Source organism: Brachyhypopomus gauderio, chromosome 2, assembly GCF_052324685.1.
Source record: "Brachyhypopomus gauderio isolate BG-103 chromosome 2, BGAUD_0.2, whole genome shotgun sequence".
NCBI classification, from domain to species: Eukaryota; Metazoa; Chordata; class Actinopteri; order Gymnotiformes; family Hypopomidae; genus Brachyhypopomus; species Brachyhypopomus gauderio.
Genome location: NC_135212.1, coordinates 3453438 through 3459651, shown reverse-complemented (window position 1 = coordinate 3459651; position 6214 = coordinate 3453438). Strand labels below are relative to the sequence as shown.

The following is a 6214-nucleotide window of genomic DNA, read 5'->3' as shown; positions in this document are numbered from 1 at the left end:
AAAACAAAACAAACAAACAAAAAAACCAAGTAAGACTGATTTTGAAGCATTCACGTTTTCTTTGAACTATATATCAAAGTAAATATCACTGTTACAGTACTCCAGAATTGTTAGCCTTTTTGGTGTGGAGAACGGTAGGCGTGTCGTCATGTCGTAACGTGGTAACGGATCCCGCGGGCCCCGTGCCAGGCCGCCCCGCCTTCCTGGAGAGGTGTGGCCGCTGAGTGCCTATCTGCTGTGGTGCCCCAGGTGCCCACGCTGACTCTGGCTCTGCCTCTGACGCCGCTGTGCCAGGCGGGGGCGCCAGTCGCCAGTGCAGACCAGGAACTGCCCGGCCCGGCCCGGCCCAGATCGGCAGCTCCTCGGGAACTGGCCCGCCAGTACTACTGCGCCAGCACCCGACCTCGTCTCTCAAGTTCACTCTTAAAACTCTCTCTTCTCATGCAAAGATCACTTTAGCTGGAAGTGGACAAGATCGTCGTTTTTATTACTGTTTTGTTTTCTTTCCCATTGTTCTTTTCTTCCTGTCTGGAATTGCCAGTGTTGTTACTTTGATCAACATTGCTGTTGTTAATAATGTTGTTGATATTATTTTGCGCTCTGTGCGTGCGTGTGTGCGCGCGTGTACGTATGTGTGTGTGTGTGTGTCCATGCAGTGGTCTTTACGGTAGCTGCTCTCACCAGCCCCTTTCACTGCACATGTGCAGAAACACTCTGATGTTGAGGAGCATCTCCGCTTGCATTAGCTCACGTCGCTATGCCACATCAGCTGCTCACGCTGGTCCAGAATGATGGAGGCTTTGTGATATGGGTTGTTTGTTTTTTTTTTTTTTTTATTTGGGGGGTTTATGACTTATGAATGGACTGAGTTTAGGGTCAAGCCGTACTGGAATGGGGAACTAGGTGGAAGTATTAGACATGCTCAGCCTGCCTCTCTGCCCCCCCCCATATCTCCCTCTCTACCTCCTCCCATCCGTCCCTGTTCCTGTCCACCCATCTCTCTCTCTCTGTCCCCATGTCTGTCTTTGGACATGTCCCTCTTCCCACAGGCCTGTGAACAATGGTGTAACGTCACCACAACTGAAGACGCAGGCCACAATACTCCAACACACTCTCTGCCACCTCTCGTCACAGTAATAAAAGCAAAAGATAATGGAGACTCTGCTCTCTTCTTCTATGCAAACACCGCCGGAGAGGGGCGTGTTCACGGCTGTCCCCTCCCACCCAGTCCGCCTCTTCCTGCTGTTCCGCTTGAGCTCTCTGGTCTCGGTGCTTTGCGCAGGCAGCATCTTGTTTCTGAGGCCTCCACTGTTGAACGCAGGTTCATAACTGTCCAGCTGTGTCTGGCTCTGCGTTTAGCGTCCGGACCTTGTTTACTCTCTGAACCATCTCTTACACTATACATGCAATCTCAGGGCAGGCTCAGAGACACCGACGCTTACTTTTACCTTTGAGGAGAGGGTGAGCACGTCTTGTTCTTTGCGTTCTGGATGTCACTAATGTTGAGATTCTAGAGTCCGTGGAAGGCGAGCGAAGTGGCAGAGGTGTACAAGTAGAGCGAGCAACGACAGGTTTGTTAGGGTTCGTTTTTCTTTTGTTTATTTGTTTTTGGGGGGCTGTGCTAGGTTTTTTTTTTTTTTTTTTTTTTTTGCCGTTCTGCTTAAGAACTATGAACTGTAACACTCCACATCTCTGCGTTTGATTGCTCCTTAAATGTTGTCCACCCAGTCATTTTTCAGAAGGAAACGGATGTGGTTGGTGATGGGGAGGTGGACCGCAGGCTGGCATGAAGGTGTAGAGGTGGCACCTTGTCCCAGGTATCAGCAGTTCACTGGAAACACTGCTGAGTCCTAAACGGAGATTCCAGAACGCAGAGGTGCACTGTAGATGCTTCGTGCTGGGTACATCATCGATTTAACCAAAAAAAGTAAAAGAAAGAAAAAAAAAATGTCTATTTGATTTGTCTTGTATTTCTTAAATGATTAGAACATATAGTGCACTCCTGGCTGCAGTGTTTCGTGCTGTAAGCCTTCTATACCCCAAAGCAGCAAAAGAGTGACTCTGGGGATGCTCTTCAGTTCTGTCCTGACCCAAATGTAGGGTGCTAAAGCAGTGTAGTTTTACAGGTCCAGGTCCGTAAGGGCCTATTTCATAAGGACAGGGGCACAAGAGTTGGTACATTTACATTTTCAGCATTTGGCAGACACATTTGCATATTTATGAGTATGTGACCGTATGATTGGTGGGCATCACACCCATGACCTTGGTGTTGCTGGCACTTTGATCTCCTTGTTCTACCAGGGGAGTTACAGGAGTTGGTACCAAGTCTTAATAGGGGCAAAGGCCTGAAAACACTTTGTTTAACTCAGTCAAGCGACACTAATAACAATCACTATTGCCTGCCTTTTGTTTTTAATTCTATTTACGTTTTTTAACACCCCTCTTAACTGCCTTGATTTAAGCTGTACACAAAGCCACCAGAACACCAAGCCGCTAGATCCCTCCAGAAAGGTTAAATCTGCTAGATCCCTCCGGAAAGGCTCAGTCTTTCTGTAGCTCACCAACGTGTCCCGTCCACCATGGACGTCCTGGGTTTCAGGACTAAAGCTTCCTCTACCCAACTTTCTCTAACAGAAAGGTTGCAATGTTACTTAAAAGTAGAAAAAAAACATTGCTTCTCAATCATGTATAAGAATGCAGTTCTTGGGTTGGGGGGAGGAGTGCAAAGAAAATCCAACCCTTTCAGAGGTCCTGGGAAGAATATGCACATGCTGGTTGATATACGTGCACATGCCTATGTATGTATATGACTGGTTCTCTATCTCTCTCTCTCTCTCTCTCCCTCTCTCTCCACTTACCTCTCCAAGTTACTCTCCCAGGCCTGGATTTAAACCCCAATTCCTATGTCTTTCTCTGTGTACCCAGATTTAAAAAAGTTTAAACATATCAAAATTATACAAAATGAAAGAAATACAAATACTTGAATGATAAGAAGCGCCAATAATGTAATGTGAAACTTTTTGTAATAATTTTGTCATTCATACACTTCCAAGCTTTTTGATAACATCAGTTCAGAATGAACTATAAACAGCTGTTTGACAAAAAAAAGTGAAAAGAAAAAAAAACGCAAAGTGACATCTAATGTATGTGAGTGTTTGCACAAGACTGCGTGTACTGTATGATGGACGGATGACTGTGTTAATCTGTGTGAGTGGGCGACCCTTGAAATGGGTGTGTGCTTACAGCGGGTTAGTTCCCACCTTTTGGCTTCATTCACTATATGGAGTTTTTCATTTGTTTCTGTTTGCAAGTCAGTAGTGAAGTTATTAGCTTCTAGCGTTGCACTGAGTGTCTGCCTCCCCTCTTTCAGCTAATCGTACAACATAAAATACTGAGGGATACGGTGACAATTCATGTGTTAATGTTTACTCAAGGATTTATTGAGGAAAAAATAATGTGTCTCTTTTTTTTATATGTAATATGATTATCTACCTTATAGTGGCTTTTATTGTGGAATAATCCATGGAAAAAGAAAAGGATTACTATGAGTATTGCACCATTTTTCCAGATTATAAACAGGAAAAAAAATGCAAAATACAAAAAAGCAACAAAAAAAAACTAAGTGATAACAATAATAAAAATAAAGTAGATAAACAATGAAAACTGTGGCCATAGAGTGGTTTAGAGGGACTTGTAATCTTGTAAGTGGAAAGACATCTATAGAAGAATTTGTTACAAGAGGTGCCTACCTTATTGGTTAAATTGCTTTTTTATTTAGTTTTGTTCTATATCTCTGTATCTTGTTTTCTTTGAAAGGCCACCAACAGTTTACAAGCATTTCATTTTTTTCTGAAGTTCAAGGAAATGGTAATTACTGTGGGAATGTTTAAAAAAAAAAAAAGAAAGAAAAATGACAAAAAAAAAAACCACGAAGGACAAATACTTCCATCATGAATAACAAACACACTTTACAGAATGAAGATTATTGTGCTACTTGCAGAACTCTGGGATCGATCAGTGTTGTCATGTTGTTTTTTCACTTTTTTGACTTCTATGTTGTCAATGTTGATTTCATGGACTATTGAAGCCTGTATGTTTTTCCTTTGTGAGAAAAAAAACATATAATTGCTCACTATCTTGCACACACGTGAAAAAGTGGATTATGTCTCAGGAAGGCAAGGGTTCCAGAGTACCAACTCCACGCCATTGTAATGTTCATTTTTATGAAAAAAAAAAAGGATTAAGAAAATTAAGCACTGAAGGTTATGGATTTCAGAAGAAGAAACATACCTTTGTTTCTAAATCCGTAGCAGTTACATATTTACCAAATAATGGACTCTAAATGAACTTTAAAAATGGAGTGCTTTATATATAAATCTATATATTAAAATTGCTTTACATTTTAAACAAAATGATCAATGATTTTGATTGTTCAAAAGACAGTGAAATAACATACGAGTGCTGTATGTTTTAATCTTTATTGTATTTTCTTACATGAGGTCCCTTCCTGTTGGAATCAGGAGCATTGTGCATTACTATTACTTTCCTTTCTGTCATTCTCTCTCTTGTGGCGGGTATTACGCAAGGAAAAATGTATACAAGCATTTCTGCATCTGTTTGAAGGATCGAAAGATAGCTGGTTTTGTGAGGATCATGATCTATGCACAAGTGGGGTGTAAGGGTGTGAAACCCTCTGTGACCCATGTCTCATGGGGTGTGGGAAGTTATTTTTGGGGTGTCCTTCCATTGTACTCTTAAATTTGTTGCCTCCTTCCCCCACACTAGTACTATCTCCATTTTTTTAAATTAATCTTATATTACAGTACTTTGCCATGCTGTGTATTCCTAAACCAATGAGCGTCTCATTCTAAAGCACTGTGGGTTTTTTTGTAGCCCGTGACGAGGGTGTGTGTGTGTGTGTATCTTTTGTGTGTTTGTATGTTGGGGTTGAGGGTGGGTTGGGGGTTGGGTTGCTTTTGCCTTTTGATTTACAATATTAAGGAACATGCCTGTACTGAGATTCTCAAATGTCAGTGGCTGTTAAATGTTTTTGTTTTTCCTCTCTCCTCATTCTAGAATGTGATTGTTGATGACATGCACCGAAAAAAATTTTCATGAACTATGGAGCTTCTTTCAAACTATTAAATTGCTTTTTTTCTTGGCTGTAAGAACTTTGTTGTGGAAGTGTTATGATGTTCTTAACTGTTCACTGTTCAAATTATTACAGGTTATATTTGAAACCTTTTGAAGACGGTGTTTAGACAGTGTTTAGACTGTATTTGAGCAGCTCCAGAAACATTAACATAAGACAAACCTTTCTCATTTATTGATCCATTAATGAAAATCAAATAGCATCTATACATTAAGTATATTTAGATAAATGCATACATAACCAAAACTTTGTCTTTCACAATTATACACCATTTTATATAATCAACATATTATATAATTTATATTATACAAATTAGACAATTCCTAGAAAAATTAAATCTAAATTTGTATATGATTGTCCCCCCCCCCCCCCCCCTCTCTCCACTAGGAACAAGAACACAGGATTCTTTGTAGATGGATGGACCAGGTAATAGGCTTAGGATTCACATGCTGCATTAATTTGTTCATAAATAGGAAATAATCATTTGGGGTTCTATGATGATAATATATGTAGCTTCATTAGTTCCAATGTCCAGAACATTCTGGCACAAATTATCACTTGAAGTTGTAATAGCAATGAACTTGCAGCTATACATGCCTGTAACTGTATCTTGGGTTTAAGAATGTAAAGTTGATTGAATTATCACTGAGATCAGTCCTTAATGATCAATGAGCTCCAGTTAAATTTTCGTCCACCACATCTTTTCACCAAGCAGGTTTTTAAGAAATGTACAAGGCAGTTGGACTAGCTTTTCCTTGGTTTAATTCACACGAGATGGTTACTGATTGCTTTTATGCCTTCAACCAAATCTAAAGAAACCTACATAAAAAGTGATTCCTCTGAAATTTCTTGGCTTGAATACACTTATTTGCTTACTTCTAGTAATACTTGCCTATTTAAATTTTACGAGTAACCCCAACACATTCACAGCTATTGTTAGTGCATATAACCAATCAGGATTTGAAAGAAGTTTATCATAATCCAATTGTTCTACTTCACTTTCACTAAACTTACTTTGTTTATATTCAATCTTTCACTTAAGGGCTAATCCTTGGTATTCCC

At 40.2% G+C, this 6214-nt stretch overlaps 1 protein-coding gene across 3 annotated transcripts in view; it reads left to right on the top strand.

The window, feature by feature from the left end:
* Nucleotides 1–4290, top strand: part of tnrc6c1 (trinucleotide repeat containing adaptor 6C1) — a 44163-nt gene extending 39873 nt beyond the window's left edge. For all 3 annotated transcript variants that reach the window (XM_076982714.1, XM_076982703.1, XM_076982724.1), the window contains one exon: nt 1–4290. This exon is cut by the window's left edge and continues 1977 nt beyond it. The gene's annotated coding sequence lies outside the window, so the exon portion shown is untranslated.
* The last annotated feature ends 1924 nt before the right edge of the window (nt 4291–6214 follow it).